Source organism: Aedes aegypti, chromosome 2 (assembly GCF_002204515.2).
Source record: "Aedes aegypti strain LVP_AGWG chromosome 2, AaegL5.0 Primary Assembly, whole genome shotgun sequence".
NCBI classification, from domain to species: domain Eukaryota; kingdom Metazoa; phylum Arthropoda; class Insecta; order Diptera; family Culicidae; genus Aedes; species Aedes aegypti.
In genome coordinates, this window is record NC_035108.1 from 166,051,986 (window position 1) to 166,069,656 (window position 17,671).

Here is a 17,671-nt window from a genome sequence, read left to right on the forward strand (position 1 = left end):
CAACCGAAAAGGCAGAGGGGGGCCAAAAACGCAGTCGAATCAAACAATAATGACGCGATGGCCAACCGACCAAAGTAGCGGTAAAGAATTTGAAATAATTTTTCGGCGGAATTGAATTAGCGGTCGGCGGCGTCCACATCAAAGGTCGTGTCGTGCGTGTTTGCGTTCTGCGCGGTTTGGGGTAATTTTGAAGCCGCGAGTGTTTCGGTTACTTTTTTGTAGGTTTATCGAACCTTCGAGGGCGGAAAAATGACAAAGAGAAGCTTTTCTTCTACTGTTTGCCGCCAGGCCATACGACAGGTGTTTGAACATAGGAATCCGCACGGAACAAATCGATACTTTTACCAAGGCTTGGTGGAGAAATAGCGAGTATTGTTGAAATTACGGACCAGAAGTGCTTCAGAGTTATGGGGTCTTCCTTAACCGAGTGGTTAGAGTCCGTGGCTTAGCCACGGTGGCTACAAAGCGAAGCCATGCTGAAGGTGTCTGGGTTCGATTCCCGGTTGGTTCAGGATCTTTTTGTAATGAAAATTTTCTTGACTTTCCTTTGCATAGAGTATCATCGTACCTGCCATACGATATACGAATGAGAAATGGCAACTTTGGCAAAGAAAGCTCTTAGTCCTTAACTGTGGAAATGCTCATTGAACACTAAGCTGAGAAGCAGGCTTTGACCCAGTGAGGACGTAATTCCAGGAAGATGAAGAAGAATGGACAATGCTCCCAATTAAAAGCGCTTCTCAACAGACAGTGTCACAAATGACTACCATCAAAAACTTGATTGGCATATGAACAATCAAAGGTATTCAATCCAAGAAAAAGTGAGTAAAACATTACTAGGAGTGATAAGAACTGTTCGTCGATAATCCAGAAGCAGGTTGATTGATGTGAAGTGCCGAAAGGTGACGAATAAGAAATACCTTGCCAAATATGCGATGATAGTGGCTGGTAACAGGCTGCATAGAGAGCGGTACAAGGATGAAAGATCAGCAGTAAGGCGAATATAAAAGCTGTAAGGCGAAACTAAAAGAAAATGAATAATATGAACGCCACTGGTGATTTCCAGAAAGTAGCTTATAATTCTTGGTTGATATATTTAACCAATGTAAAATTGCCAAGGTTGGACCAATTTTAAAACTGGACAAACAAATTATAGGCAAACAGTTTCAACACAATATAAATCGCCCTCGCTTTTCGTGGGTGTGTATTCGCTAAAACTCAATTTACGAAGTCTTTTTTATGAAAATTCAATTAACGCAACTTTTCTTTAAAGAACTTCGTAAATTATGTATTACTTATGCTTTGTACACGGAGAACAGACTACTTAAAAAATAAGTTCTTTAAACTCAAATTTAGGTAAACTGCATATAGTTTTTACCTACGGTTGGGTTGTATGGCCTCTCTCGCAACAGCAATGTTGTCAAAAACAGAGAGAGACGCACCGATCCAGCATCGAAGTTCAATGGAATAATCCAAATTTGGGTTCTTTCGAGCAGTGTTGTTCAGACTCATTTCCCCGAAAATAACATTTTCCGAACTACGAAGCCACGAACTAATACAGCCATGCTCTATCCTCCTAAGATAGATAAGCAGATGGTTAAGCTTGAGTACTGCACACAAAATCGATCAATTTGGATCCCGGAGAGCCACAATTCAAGTTTCGGTGAAATGAAATGAGTGAGTGAGTGAGTGCGAATCATTTCACCGAAACTTGAATTGCGGCCCACCGAGATCGAAACTGTCGGATCCCATGTGCAACACTCAAGCCCAACCACCTCCCCCTCCATCTCAGGAATACAACGCACAGTTATAACAGTTCATGGCTTCACAATTCGAATTTCGGGGAAATGAGTCTGGTCAACACTGCTTTCGAGTTTACCTAACTTCAAGCTTGACTACGGAGAACCTCGAAATCTAACGCTGGGTAGATTTTTTTTGCACTGAGTTGTTTTTTCGCTGTTTTCAAATGAAATTTTTCTTATCATAGCTATATGTCAGTAAACCCAATATCGGGTTACCCAACGGAAGAGCCGAATTGAGTCAAACGAAGTCAAAGTTGGATTGATTTGTGGCTCCGTGCAGCTTATTTCAGACGTGTCTAATCTATTAGTTATTGTAACATATTATTGATAATACCTGCTATAATCCTCAAAATACGCTGGAATATAGTCTCCAGATCAACAAGCGCGATCTATGAACCATACAAATCAAATGCATATGCAAAGAATTTCAGAGCAATATGTTGCTTTGATTTTGTTGTTGCATTGTTGTGTTGCATTTAAGAGATTTCCAAGAAGACATCCAACAAATTCTTGGAATATATGTCTAAGAATCTACATACGTAATTAGGTGCATAGTGGAGGATTGCTGATGCAGTACACACTATTAATAACTGAAAGAATTCATTAAATCTGAGTTTCTTATAAAAATATTTGCGAACAATAACGATCATTCAAGAACTTCCTGAATTAAAGTACTTCAAATCAACAAGCACAATTTGTTACATGTTGAAGAATTTTGAATTTGGTACATGCACAGAAATGTAGAAGAATCTAACTACTCTTGATTAATACAACGGAAGATCTTGGTCATCCAAGAACTTATGGAAGGACAGTTCATAAAATCTACAAGATCTACCAGCGTAATAACTGAGATAAGCGGTACACGCCTAGAAGACTATTTTTTTTTAATTTCTTTATTAGTACCGTTTTGATTCATATTACGGACACTTAAGGCCTCAGTGAAGAATAACACAGCATAGAGCATACAAAATAAATCATTCTGTATGATTCTATAGCGTTATCAAGCGTCGAAAGCCCTAAACTTTCGGATGGTGGATAAAGAATACGCTTCCGCAACTTGAATAATTTTAAATAAATCAAAATGTGTGGCCTTTTCATGATTCTTATTCCGGACGCTTCCTCACTTTTGCCCCATATTCCAGACACTTTGATTCGAATTCCGGACAGCTCATGATAATCATTAATGGAACAGTCAAATCATTAATTGAAATCGTCAAACCACTAAAGAGACATTTAAGGTAGTTAGGCATTATAAATTTTCAAAGATATTTTTAGAAAAAGATTACCAAAAAGAACTGAGAACTGAGAACTTTTTAACGGCAAAAATTGAAACATTTCATTGAACATTGATTTTTGAAAGTTAAATTCTTATCTAGCATGAGCCCTAGATACTTAACTTCATCTGATCAATTTATTGGAACCCCTCTAATCGTGACAACATGTCTACTTGAAGGTTTCAAATAAAGAGCTTTTGGTTTATGTGGGAATATTATTAGTTGAGTTTTGGAAGCATTAGGAGAAATCTTTCATTTTTGCAAGTATGAAGAAAAAATATCCAAACTTTTTTGCAATCGACTACAGATGACACACAGGCTTCGTCCTTTGGCGGAGAGGCCTGTGTCATCCGCAAACAAGGATTTTTGACATCCCTGAGGTAACTCAGGTAAGTCAGATGTGAAAATATTGTATAATATTGGTCCCAAAATACTGCCTTGAGGAACACCAGCTCTTACAGGAAGTCTTTCAGATATGGAGTTCTGATAATTAACCTGAAGTGTACGATTTGACAGATAACTTTGAATTATTCTAACAATGTATGTTGGAAAATTAAAGTTTTTTAATTTTACGATTAAACCTTCATGCCAAACACTGTCGAATGCTTTTTCTATGTCTAGAAGAGAAAGATCAGTAGAATAGGCTGCAGATTTGTTGGAATGGATCAAATTTGTTACACGTAAGAGTTGATGAGTGGTCGAATGTCCATGGCGGAATCCAAACTGTTTATTGGCAAAAATTGAATTTTCGTTGATGTGGGCCATCATTCTGTTCAAAATAACCTTTTCAAAATGTTTACTGATGAAGGAAATTTATGCTTATATTGAGCTGTTTGGTAATCCAATCCGCATGTTTATTAAATTAATTAACTCATTACGCATGGTAAAGATGGACAAATTATGGGTGAAATTATGAAAAAAAACTCCACGTGCTCGGCTGGAATTTAAACCCAGGACTCTTGTATGCTAGACGAGCGCTTTACCAACTAAGCTACCGAGGGGTTGTAAGTTGTAATCGTTCCGTACAGTATCCCCACCGAGCAGTTTTATAACTCCCGATGACAGCAGATGTAGCTGTCATCGCGTCGGTCAAGCGAAAGGGTGTATTCGGGACTCACTCAGTCGAGTGCGAGAACTACACTGTAGTTTCGCCAACAGATTCTGAAAAGCAAAATTTCTCGAAATAAAAAAAAAAAAATTTCTTATAAGTCGATTTCAAAAGGCAAAGCCTCATTTTACGGACTAAGCTCCTTTGTTTTACGAACTATTAATGGAATGGGTTATAAGAGGGGTCTGTGTGAACTGTTGGGATTTTAATTCAAAACTTGTAACCTTCTGAGTTATTCAACTTGGGCAAGTGGATATTTTTCATTATTTCACCCATAATTTATCCACACCACGCGTAATGAGTTATATAATTGAAAAACTATGCGAATGAATACCTCAACATATGTGTCAATCTAATATTTTCTAATTCAATTTACAATTTTTAATATAATTCAGGATTTTTCAGATCCTGGGATATTTGGCCCGGGATTCCCGGGGCAAGACCCTCTAGTTTGAATATCTAAAAAATAAAATCTATTTCTAAGAACATACCACAGACGCATTCCTTCAAGACGAGTCCTCAAATGAAAAACTTATAGGTACGTGTCGGTGTGGCATGTATGATAATTTGAATAATTTATTGCGTCCATCCTTCGACTTCAGTGCCGTGAGATTTCCTTACGCACCCCCGTCTCGGAACAGCAAGTGCATTATTTTTTCACACTTCACTATAACCATCACATGAATCTACCCACGTTTCCCAGATCGAACTCTCCGAAAATAGACGTGTTTACCATTTTAACTCGTACATTTGCCATAAATCAAAACGCAAAAGATTATTTATGCACAGGAACGTACGGTTTTGGCTTTGGCTCTCTACAGTCGGAAAAGCAATACAAGAACGGAGATGAAAAAGGTTAACCGTAGCCTTCTCACGTATCTACCAGCAGAAAGGCAATTTGCTACTCCTCCAAAGAACATTATTTCTCGGTTTCGCTTGATCAAAGCTAGTGGGAAACGATTGTTTTGAGTGGGATTTCGAATGGTAGCCGAAGACAAAGCAAGGATCCTAGAAGCATAGGCTAAGGATTCGTTAATCTTTTTTGTTGTCATCACGTTCGGAAATTATCCGAGTTATGAGGTGGTGATCGACCATTGCTTCAGTTGTTTTACCTTTACTTTTTTGTGGACTCTTTTTTTTGCCGAGATCAAGAGACCGTATTGAGGAGAAAAAGTAGGAAATCCTATAGCTTACTAAACATTTGCAACTAAGTGGAAAAATAAACAATGTCGATTGGAATGGGGAAAGATTCACAGAATAAAAAAGAAGATGTGCATTAGGAAAGGTAAGATAATCGTTGTTCGAATTGGACACCAAAGGGATTAGCCGAGAAACCCGAGGAAAAGTAAATCAATTAGCTACGAACGTGTTTGTTTAAGATAATTATGGATACCTTTGTTCTCCTGTGGGAACCTGTTGGACTTCCAAGTTGTAAATGTGTTACTTCTTTACCATAAATTGTCGATGTTGCAGCAAAATTTTGACAGAATTTGCTGGATGTTTCAAAGGTTGTTTGACACAGAAAAACAGAAAATGGGGTTCTGCCAAAATACCATCTGTATGAAAAAGCCTTTGAGACACTTAATTGGTGGATTACTACATCCGTCCTAAAAAATAGAAAGAGAAATTGAACTTACTCGAACAAAGTTCAATATCAATTGGACAATTATTTGATATTATATATGCGTTTCAATAAGCCAACGGTGAGTGCACATGTATATTTGTAGTTTCAACTTTCAGCATATTTGAAACACACTTTATTGTTATAACAAATTTTGTTCCGATTGTGTTATTAATGCTCTCTTCATATTCAGAGTGCTGCTAGAAAAGAGTGCTCATCTATAACAAATCTTGATATAAATAAGATACAATTTTTTGTATTGTTTCGATCGGGTACATCTTATAGTTTTGACATACAGTCACCCCACAGTTATGGATCAGCTAAGGGTCATTTTTTAGAATAAAATATGATTACAAATCATGGTTACCTTGTACAAAACAAATTTACCCGCCTGGCTATGCCGAATATAGTTGTTTTCGAAAAAAACACATAAAAAATCTCGATTATTTACGAGAAAGTGTCGATTTCGTTAGAAATTTCAAACGTTGTCCATCCCACAGATGTGGATCAGTGGAAAAGGAGGGTCCTTATTATGGATCAAATCGACTCATATTATGGATCAGAACACTATAAAAGCAATTTATCTGTGAAGTATCCGAATGGTGTGTTAGTGAAAGTATACGTTCCGGCGTTTCTTTCGGAATCGTCTTATTGGGGGCTGTCCATTTATTACGTAAGACATTTTTCGGGTTTTTTCAACCCCCCCTCCCCCCATAGTAAGATTTTTTGTATGAATCTTAAAAATAAATTGTATTGCGAGTAAGAAATCTCAGACCCCCCTCCCCCCATAAACCCTTACGTAATTAATGGACCGCCCCTTGTTGATCTATAACTGTGGTACGGGTTTCAATGCCCTACAGTTATGAATCAACGATTCTATGAATACGGAAAACATTTTATTTCATACGGACGAATAAAATATGCTCGAAGATATTATGATTGATTGCAATGCTGTACAGATTTATGGTTCACGTAGATAAAATGTGTTCTGCGTAATTGCAGCTCTATTGGATGAGATATTCTCCGTTTAAGCCAACTTTGATCCACATCTATGTGCTATCCATAACTGTGGGGTGACTGTACATTCATAAATGATTAGAGTTTATAAAATTTATTTCAGTTCATTAGCCTTCGACTCCGAAACCGATTGAGAATTTTCGCGAACGATGACCGCCATACTTAGAAAGGGAGCTTTGGTACTGAATGTACCTTCTCCGGGACAATCATTCCGGAGGGCGAAATTCCTCAACTGCCACGGCTGGCTCTGGTGGGGCCATTACCTATACAGTTGGTCATCGGCAAAGTCCATCATTAAATATTTCAAGCACAAACCGCACGAAGCAAACACGGTCAGGTTCTTTTCCGACCGGCAGTTTTTCTTACAGGACTTCTACGAACTCCCTCTCGCTGTCTCTCTGGGTCGGATTCGTCTTCCACTCACTTACTCACTCTGTTTGATCAAATTAATTTTTAATTTCTCGTGTAATTTCATTTCAATCAAGTTGCGTAAATTATTCATGACAACAACGGGACGTCATTTCTTTGCTTTTTACTTCGGCAGTGTACAGCTATTCCTGCCGTGCTCGGTGCAAACGGTTGATACAAGGCATAAGTGTAGGTTGAGGTGGCCCATTTTTATATTGGAAAAATAAAGTTGTCAAAAACTTTAGATATACGTTCAATTGGATCCTCAGAAGTTACTGTGAAAATTTTAGTTGAATCCAACCGTTCTATGAGCGAGGTCTTGATGAGCATGGAGTTTGTATGAAAAATAATCGACCAAATATATAGGAAACGGGAGAAAATCTCATTTCAGTTTCCCTAGGTATAACTTGTCTTGTTTCTCAACGAAAAGACTTCCGCAGTATGTTCTCTACTGATTGGAGAGTCTTCAAATCAATAATAAACAAAATTACCATCCACCACAGCGCCACTTGTGATCGAAAATGTAATTAGAACAAATTTTTTACATATATTTGGTATTCATGTAAACGTTATGCCATATCAATTTCAAAAATACATTCGTTTACACCTATCATTTAATCCAAACATTGAAAGTTGAATATATCATGAGATATTACAACACAAGACGTAATATTCCTTCAAAAAAAATGTTAAATAACGTATAAGCTGGTAATATCAAAGCTCATGTTTTAAAACAGAGCTGTCCAACGCAAGCTGCATTAAGACCCTTTTCACGTATGGCTTGTTGACTGTACTGCATAATATAAATTGGAATATAACAAGGCAAGCTATTTAAACTTATGATTCAATTTCATGCTAATATTCCAACTTAGTTATATTTAGCTTGCCATGCCAAAATACTCACAAAACTCTGGGAAGGCTTTTACATATTATTTCCACCACCAAATTGTGGACATAATTCTAAACCCATGGCAAGCGTTTTTACATAACTCTGAGATGGAATTGAATGAAAACTTAGACATCATTTTTACAAATTCTAGTACAGGGTCATGAGGAGTGATTTTGCAGATTTCTCACAAATCTGTAAGCATAGTTTTCGCAAAAACTTGGGAAACCTAGGTATGGATTCTGACAAAACCCTTTGCGAATATCTAACAGAACTTTGATTATGATTCTCATTAGGGCTTTTTTTATCATTCAAAAATCTACAATCATCAAAAATTTCAAAACTTTGTTTTCATATTCAAAGAACTCGGCATGGAAATTTATCATCGCATTACAAATAGCAAAACAGATACCGTAGAACGGGGTAACTTTGATAATGCAAGTAACTTTGATAGTACGAGACCCACGACATACTTAACGAAATAACAAAGTTTCTGTGAATCAGTTAAGAAAAAAGAATGCAAAAGTAAAGAGTATTGATATAACACTTGTCAAAGCTATTTTCTTTAGAATCCAGCACATTTGAGGATTTATATGCAAATATTAAAAAAATATCAGATTTTAGCATTTTTGAAACGCTCACAAACAATCTGTTCTACGATCACTATTTTATGAAGTCATAATGAGTTCGTTGCTTATCCTTGATAGCCAAGTTGTATTAGAACATGAATTCGGCTTCAAATCTCTTAGCGAAAATCAATTTTACAAACTGGGACCATTTTTGTGATCTAAGACAGAAATTTCCATATAGTGTTAAACGCCTAGAGATATGCAACGCCCTATAAATGTTCCGTAATTGATTCAATTTTGTTCGATTTATACCGTCAAGCCACCATTCACCGTGCATTTAAGGCCTTTTGGTGCGTCATCACAAAATGGCTTCTTCCAAAATCATTAACATATTGTTTTGATGGTATTGGTATTTGCAACATCGATGAAATATAACTGCTTATCACCTGATTTAATGGATAATTTATGCGAAGAAAAATGCTTCAGGTGGTATTTCAATATTTAATCAACACTTTCAGATACAGCATTATCAATTTAGCGACAATATACATGAGATTTATATTCTCAAAAAAAATCTCCGATTTCATGCCGCATTTCATTGCTTCACACAACTACACTTGTAAATAGAAGGTGCTTACCTTTTCCATTATAATTCTGCAGCAAGCATTTGTGTTTTGTATTTCATATTGCGTTCACTACACTTCCACTAAACAAATCTTTCATTCACTTTCCTTAAAGGAACACATTTCAAACGGGAATCAAATATTTATAAAGTTTTATCAACCGTATCACTCAAAACTATTATGGCGATGGTTTTCACTTGCTGCGAATCGACGCTGCCACCGCACACTGAGACATGCCTGTGTTTATAGTCTAAAATATCCAACTTTTTTTCTGTTGTATTATCAGTTTGCGCTCAACTTCCATGCAGAGCACTTGTGTTTTCTCGTTGGAAGCCGCACGAAAGTTTTCGATTTTTTGCGGTCCCCTTTTTTCGCTGCGTAATTACATTTACATCTCGTATTAACGTTTCCGTCGTGTAAAGTGTCGCGGGTATTGCCGCGATGAGTGCAAGACGTGAAAACACGTTTCGCATAGATTATGCGAACGTGCCAAAAAAGCCATCTTTCGAGGAACTACACGACATCGTTGCGACTACACTGGGTCTTCAGTACGACCAAGTTGTCCAGCTACAGCCTAGCAGAGCACTCGGGTGCGCCTTCGTTAAGGTCGTCGACCTTGAGCTGGCAAGGAAAATCGTAGAAGAACACGATAATAAGCACGAGACCGAGATAGATGGCAAGAGCTACAAGCTTCGGATCACGCTAGAGGATGGTGCAGTGGAGGTGAAACTGTCCGACCTATCCGAAGACATAACAGATGAGCAAATCGCAGAATTCCTCGGCGCCTACGGTGAGGTTCTCACCATAACTCACCAGGTTTGGGATAGCAAATATCGCTTTGCTGGTCTCCCAACTGGTGCGCGCATCGTGCGAATGATGGTAAAACGGAACATCGAGAGCTACGTCACCATCGACGGCCAGACTACGAATGTATGCTATTTCGGACAGCTGCAGACGTGTAAGTACTGCTCCGAATTTGTACACAATGGCATATCTTGTGTACAAAACAAGAAATTACTCGTGCAAAAAACCTATGCCAATGTGGCTAAAGAATCGGGAGCGAAAGGCCCAGCTCCAAAATCTAGCGTGTCAAAACCGAAGCCATCGTTCGCGAAGCTGTTCGGCCCGAAACCTGGCGAAGTCAGTCAGCAAAAACCATCCGCATCGACGAAGAGGGCCAGTGCAACTGAACCTGTTTTCGCTGTCCCAAAACCTTCCCAACCGAGCAACATCGATCCACCGATCAAACGAGCAGGAGCATCTGTGAGCGCTACTCCCTTGCCGTCCAAGCCGAACCTTGAGCACCCACCGCAGTCTACTCAAATACTGCCGAAATCCAGCACTCCCGAGCAAAGCACCAATCTCATTTCCCCGCCCGTTCTCTCGCAGAGCCTGCTACCACCCAGTCGCATGGTGACACGTCAAGTTACTAGCGACGGCAACGAGACCGATATCTCAACAGCTTCGACGAGCTCCAGACGACGACATGGCCGTCCGCCAGGTAAAAAACTCCGTCATGATGACAATGCGAACGATGGGAGCGATAATCTATAATGGATTTCTCCAGTTATAATATTGCTTCAATTAACATCAACACCATCACAAACACGACCAAACTAAATGCTCTCCGAACATTCCTCCGCACAATGGATATCGACATTGCTTTCCTTCAGGAAATTGAAAATGAACAGCTTCTTTTGCCTGGTTACTCTGTTGTTTGCAACGTTGATCACTCCAGAAGAGGGACTGCAATAGCGCTCAAAGAGCATATACGATTCACCAATATTGAGAAAAGTTTGGACGGGCGTCTGATTGCACTGCGCGTACAAAATACAACGCTTTGCAACATCTATGCCCCGTCGGGTACTGCTCTTCGTGCTGAACGGGAACGATTTTTCTTAAATACACTCGCCTACTACATTCGCCATCCTTCAGAACACACATTAATCGCTGGGGATTTCAACTGTGTTCTACGACAATCAGACGCGACGGGACACAACCACAGCCCTGCTCTACATGCAACCGTGCAACAGTTGCAGTTGATCGACGTGTGGCAGAAAATCCATCCAAACATGCCAGGCCACACTTACATAACCCACAATTCATCCTCACGTCTCGATCGAGTGTACATCAGCAAGAGTCTTCAAAACCAGCTAAGATCAGCCGACACGCACTGTTGCTCCTTTTCAGATCACAAAGCATTGACAGTGCGCATCTGTCTCCCACACCTTGGACGAGAGACAGGTCGAGGGTTCTGGTCACTTCGTCCCCATCTACTCACACCTGAGAACATTCAAGAGTTCCAATATCGTTGGCAATACTGGACTCGCCAGAGACGGGATTATCCGTCATGGATGCAGTGGTGGCTATCGTACGCTAAGCCTAAAATAAAAAGTTTTTTCCGTTGGAAATCAAAAGCTGCCTTCGACGATTTCCATCGCGAGCACCAACGACTACTCTATGTGCAACTACGGCAAGCGTACGATGGCTACTACCAAAACCCTGCAATGTTGTCAACAATAAATCGTGTTAAAGCGCAAATGCTGACTCTGCAGCGAAACTTTTCGCAGGCGTTTATGCGCGTCAGCGAAACATATATTTCTGGTGAACCGTTGTCCATGTTTCAATTAGGTGAGAGAAGAAGGAAGAAAACAGCAATCACCCATCTACTCGACGACGATAATCGACCCATCGATGATGCCAGAGGAATTGAACAGCACATGTTTGACTTCTATCGCACCCTCTACGCTGCGGGCGAGTTAGAAGGAATAGTGGATCAAACGTTCGATTGCGAGCGAGTAATTCCAGAAAACGACCCGACCAACGAAGCCCTCATGAGTGAAATAACTACTGCCGACATCTTCATCGCCATCAAGACTAGCAGCCCAAACAAATCCCCAGGGGGGGACTCACTCCCACGGGAGTTTTACCTCAAAACGTTTGATGTCATATGGAGAGAACTTACCATGATCATGAATGAGGCACTAGCAGGCAATTTTCCTGCTGAGTTTGTTGACGGAATTTTGGTGCTCGTTAAAAAGAAAGGAGACGACCAGTCTGCACACTCATATAGGCCAATATCATTGCTCAACAGTGATTACAAAATCTTATCTCGCATACTAAAGCAGCGCATGGAGAATGTGATGAGAACTCACCGTGTGCTGAGCGACGCGCAAGTGTTCCAACTACGGACGCAATATTTTTCAAGCCACGTTATCGTTAAAGGATCGGATAGCACAGCTTGTAAAACGTAAACAACGTGGGTTACTGGCATCTTTCGACCTCCGTCATGCGTTCGATCTCGTCGATCGAGGATTTCTCTCTCGGAACATGTGCTCGCTCGGCTTCGACCCGAACCTCGTCCGCTTGATCAACAGAATCGGAGAGCTATCATCATCTCGCTTGCTCATTAATGGGCATTTGACAGAAGCATTCCCCATCGAGAGATCGGTTCGGCAAGGTGACCCACTCTCAATGCACCTGTTCGTGCTATATCTGCAACCATTGTTGAAACGACTGGAAGATATTTGTGGAACCGATCTTGTTGTGGCGTACGCTGACGATGTGTCGGTGATCGTCACTTGCACTACTAAGCTCGAGAGGATACGAGAGACTTTCCATCTCTTTGAACGAGTGTCTGGTGCAAAACTGAGTCTGGAGAAATCGACGTCCATATCAGTGGGTTACACCGATGCCGGGCCACTCTCTGTGCCCTGGCTGCGCTGTGGAAACACGGTGCGTATACTAGGAGTAACTTTTGCCAACTCCATACGAGCCATGAGTAAATTGAATTGGGATGGACTTGTTGGTAAGTTTTCTCAGCAAGTCTATCTGCACTCACTACGCACACTTACCCTCCAGCAAAAAGTGATTTTGCTCAACGTATTCATCACATCGAAGGTTTGGTATCTCGCTTCGGTGCTTGCTCCTTCGGCCGCACACACGGCCAAGCTGACTGCGACGATGGGAACCTTCTTATGGCGAGGCATAGTGGCAAGGGTGCCAATTCATCAGTTAGCACGCAACGTAGTACATGGCGGTTTGAAATTGCAGTTGCCTGCATTTAAATGCAAGTCATTACTGATGAACCGGCATATGTGTGAAATCGAATCCATTCCCTTTTTTAGATCCTATATTTGCCAAGCTAATCCTCGCCCACCCGCAGACTGTCCTTGTTTAAAACTCATCCTCTCAAATTTTCCATTACTACCTCCACAAATCCAACAAAACCCCTCCGCCGATAGCATTCACAATTTCTACATTGACCAAACAGAAGAACCTAAAGTCACTCGTGAACACCCGACGGCAAACTGGCTACAAATCTGGCGTAATATTGCAAGCAAACACGCAGAGAATTAACAGCCATTTAAAACAATGATTATTTTTGTTATTTTTAACAAGCACTGTCAATTTGTTGTAATTGAATAAACTGTGTTGAAACAACAATTATTTTTATCTAAACGAATCAGTAATATTGTTGAAATTACGGACAGCATTCTCAATCGGATATATTTTTGAAACAACAAAACCTAGTTTCATTTCAACTGGAAGATTTATTTGTTCCAATTATTTTCATTGTTGGAGTGTTAAGTGACCCGCCATTTTGTTTTTTTTTACTCTAAACAAAAGTAAAAATGTCTGGCGCGGAAACATTTATTCGTTCTTCAGGAAAGGTTCAATCAATTGTTTTGAAACATATGAAACAACGATCAAAACTATTCTTGGTAAGTTATGACCATTTCGTTAATATTTATTCTAATTAGATGTGTTTAATGATTGCAGTGGAATACAAGATTGAAACGCTGATACTAATTTAGTAAAAGGAAGTTGAACTGCTAATTTCATGCCGTCGCTTGCGGAGCAGGAATCCAATGATTATACATTTGGAGAGTGGCCCAGATAAGTACAGCAGTAATGTAAAATGTAAATAAATTAAGTATTAAAAAGCCATACTCGTTTTTCTTCATTCCAAAATAAAAACAAAATGAAAAGAGAGGGGACTGCGGCCAATAAAAAGATGTTATTATTTCAAATAAATATATTATAAAATCAAAAAACAGCTATGCTTTGATATAAAACAGTAAATTTTCATTTTAATGCAAAAATATTGTTGTCTCAAAAGAAAAACGCATTGAATCAAATATTTCTTTTGTTGAACCGCGTTATACCCAGCTGTCAAATTCAACAATAAATATTTTTGAACTAAATCATTTATAGTTATTGAAACAATGAAAGGCTCTTATAAGCCACCAAATAATACAGAAATTTTGTTGTAATGATTCAGAATATATTTGATATCAAAATTGTTTTCTCTGCGTGAACATCTGAGTTCGAGTCAACGTAGCGTTCTTTACTTATTGGTTAATGAGAAGCTTGAGCACCGGAAGCTAATGTACCGAATCAACAGAGTGGATGCTGAAAACTGCCAACACTGTAACGCAGTGTGTGAAACGTTGGAACACAAACTTTGCAGCTGTTTACGTGTAGAGGCAGCGTGGAGGCTGCTTCAACAAAAGACAGCAACATTGCTCAATGGGTGGCGCAGAATTCGTGAAGAGGATCTGATGAGGCCGCATCTAAATGGTATATCAAAACGAAAGAAAATCATTATACTTAAAATGTTTGCCAAATATGTTATCTTTATTATGGAGAATAATAATGTTATAGACATAGGTGCACTGAATTTTGAAATTAATGTTGATGTATGATTAATTATTATGTAATTATTTTTTACGCTCAATAAACAAATTTTACATGTTAAAAAAAAAAAAAAAAAAAATCTAAGACAGAAATTTCCATATAGTGTTAAACGCCTAGAGATATGCAACGCCCTATAAATGTTCCGTAATTGATTCAATTTTGTTCGATTTATACCGTCAAGCCACCATTCACCGTGCATTTAAGGCCTTTTGGTGCGTCATCACAAAATGGCTTCTTCCAAAATCATTAACATATTGTTTTGATGGTATTGGTATTTGCAACATCGATGAAATATAACTGCTTATCACCTGATTTAATGGATAATTTATGCGAAGAAAAATGCTTCAGGTGGTATTTCAATATTTAATCAACACTTTCAGATACAGCATTATCAATTTAGCGACAATATACATGAGATTTATATTCTCAAAAAAAATCTCCGATTTCATGCCGCATTTCATTGCTTCACACAACTACACTTGTAAATAGAAGGTGCTTACCTTTTCCATTATAATTCTGCAGCAAGCATTTGTGTTTTGTATTTCATATTGCGTTCACTACACTTCCACTAAACAAATCTTTCATTCACTTTCCTTAAAGGAACACATTTCAAACGGGAATCAAATATTTATAAAGTTTTATCAACCGTATCACTCAAAACTATTATGGCGATGGTTTTCACTTGCTGCGAATCGACGCTGCCACCGCACACTGAGACATGCCTGTGTTTATAGTCTAAAATATCCAACTTTTTTTCTGTTGTATTATTTTCAGTGCGGGTAGGTTGGGCAAAGCATAGAAACTTGAAACTCATAGGGGGACTGGGGGTAATTTGCCCACGTTAAGGAAAACAGCGATTTTAGATGTGAAAAACATTATTTTCTGCTCTTTTCAAATTATGGTCGGATAAACAAACATGTTTTCTTTCAAATAGTAGAAACAACTATCCGTTTAAGCTTTTCTGGGGTTTATAAACTAATTTTTAAAAAATGCTTGCTTAACTGCATATGTATTGTTTTGCGGGGTAAAACGCCCCGCTTCAGTTCGGCGTTAGCCATGCTGTAAACGTACGCACACAATCATGCTTGTTTATAGGTTGCATACATCCGGGCGTTTGTTCAGATGTTATTGTTCAATAATAGTATACATGCTGATGCAAAAAATGTACATTTGTAAGGTTTCAAATTGCGCGTAACTTCAATATGGCATTACATTTGGTAGAATTTGAATTCCAACGGCTGTTTTGGTGTTATGAAATAGGGGTGGGCGTTTTGCCCCCAGAGTTGATTAAAGTTTAGGTCCTTCGATAAGCTTTTTAAGGACACATTTAACATATTTTTTGCATGTAATACAAACTATGACAGTGCACAAGTTGGCTCTCGGCGATAGTTTTAAAAATTTGGTTATTTATCGACCTAAAAAATGACCTTGAAAATCGCACAAAATTGCAACGAAAACAGCGAAAAACGTTTTTATACGTTTTTATCGATTTTTTTGAGAAAAACACATAAAAATTTATCAATAGAAGCATTTTTATCCATTTGCTATAACCTAGGGTGAAAAAAAGTATTCTAAACCACACCGTTCGTCCAAATCGAGGGTGGCGCGTTTTGCCCCCTATGGGCATGTTACCCCCAGTTCCCCTACGTTGTTTGTTTTTTGATTCTCTCAAATTACAGAAACAATCTCTACGAAGCATAAAATCATACCAAGTGTTTATCAATTTGGACCACCCAAAATAATTGAAAAGCTCCACAGTGCGATGCGTCGGGATGCGTCGGGACGCGTCTATCGTGTGTGCACAATCATCGCGATCGTTGAGCGCAGTGATGTCAGAGTTGCTATCTGTAAAATCATAGCATTTAATGTGGATTGATCACAAAAATCATTAAAATTTTATAAAATCAGTGATCTTGTGATAGAAAACTATTTGCAAAATGATAAGTTTTTATAATATGCAGCAAATGTTCCGAAAACAAGCATATAACAATTGCTAGAAAAATCTGTCACCAATCACCTGGCAACACCGTCATTCCTTGCAAACATAAACCGTACCGATGCGTAACAAAAATATGCGATAAATCCAATAAAAAACAGAGAAATCCCGTTGCCCTTCATAAAATTGTAATGTTTTCTTTTGATATTTACGATTGAACAGTTGATTTTGATTTCCAATACTCGTCAATCTACGAAATTTCTCATGTGTTTACATAAAAATATGCTTAACAAAAATGTTATATTTTTTGTTTGTTTGTTTTTGAAAATATACATGGAAAGGCGAGACTACTACTATTACATCAATGATGATTCTAATGATTCTTTGAGTTACACGCCGCTTCACCTTAAGAATAATCTGCACTTCAAAAAATTATATTATTTTTCCAAATCATTTTAAGCGAACTAGAATACCACTACGAGGCGTACATTTATACCATAATTCAGGGAAAAATCTAAAATTATCGATGTATAACAAAAAATACTTAATAAATGTGCTTACAAATGTATTGTTGAGGTCGCCTCGTACCGTGCTATGTCACCATTTACCGTGCACACTGGTGCACCATTTACCGTGTGTATAGTTTTCGTCATGATTTAATTTTTATCTTGAAGAAACGTTGTTGGTGGAAAAACTACGTTGCTAGCAGCATGCGCACTCAGTTTTA

The 17,671-nt window shown here is 38.7% G+C and overlaps 1 protein-coding gene and 1 long non-coding RNA gene across 2 annotated transcripts in view; both read left to right on the forward strand.

Annotated features, from left to right (window-relative positions):
- LOC5572280 (protein rhomboid) overlaps positions 1-17,671 on the forward strand; it is a 313,031-nt gene that overhangs the window by 178,006 nt on the left and 117,354 nt on the right. The window lies entirely within an intron of this gene.
- LOC110676186 lies at positions 13,652-14,557 on the forward strand. Its single transcript, XR_002500146.1, has 2 exons — positions 13,652-14,032; positions 14,091-14,557. It is a non-coding gene; the product is annotated as an uncharacterized LOC110676186 (long non-coding RNA).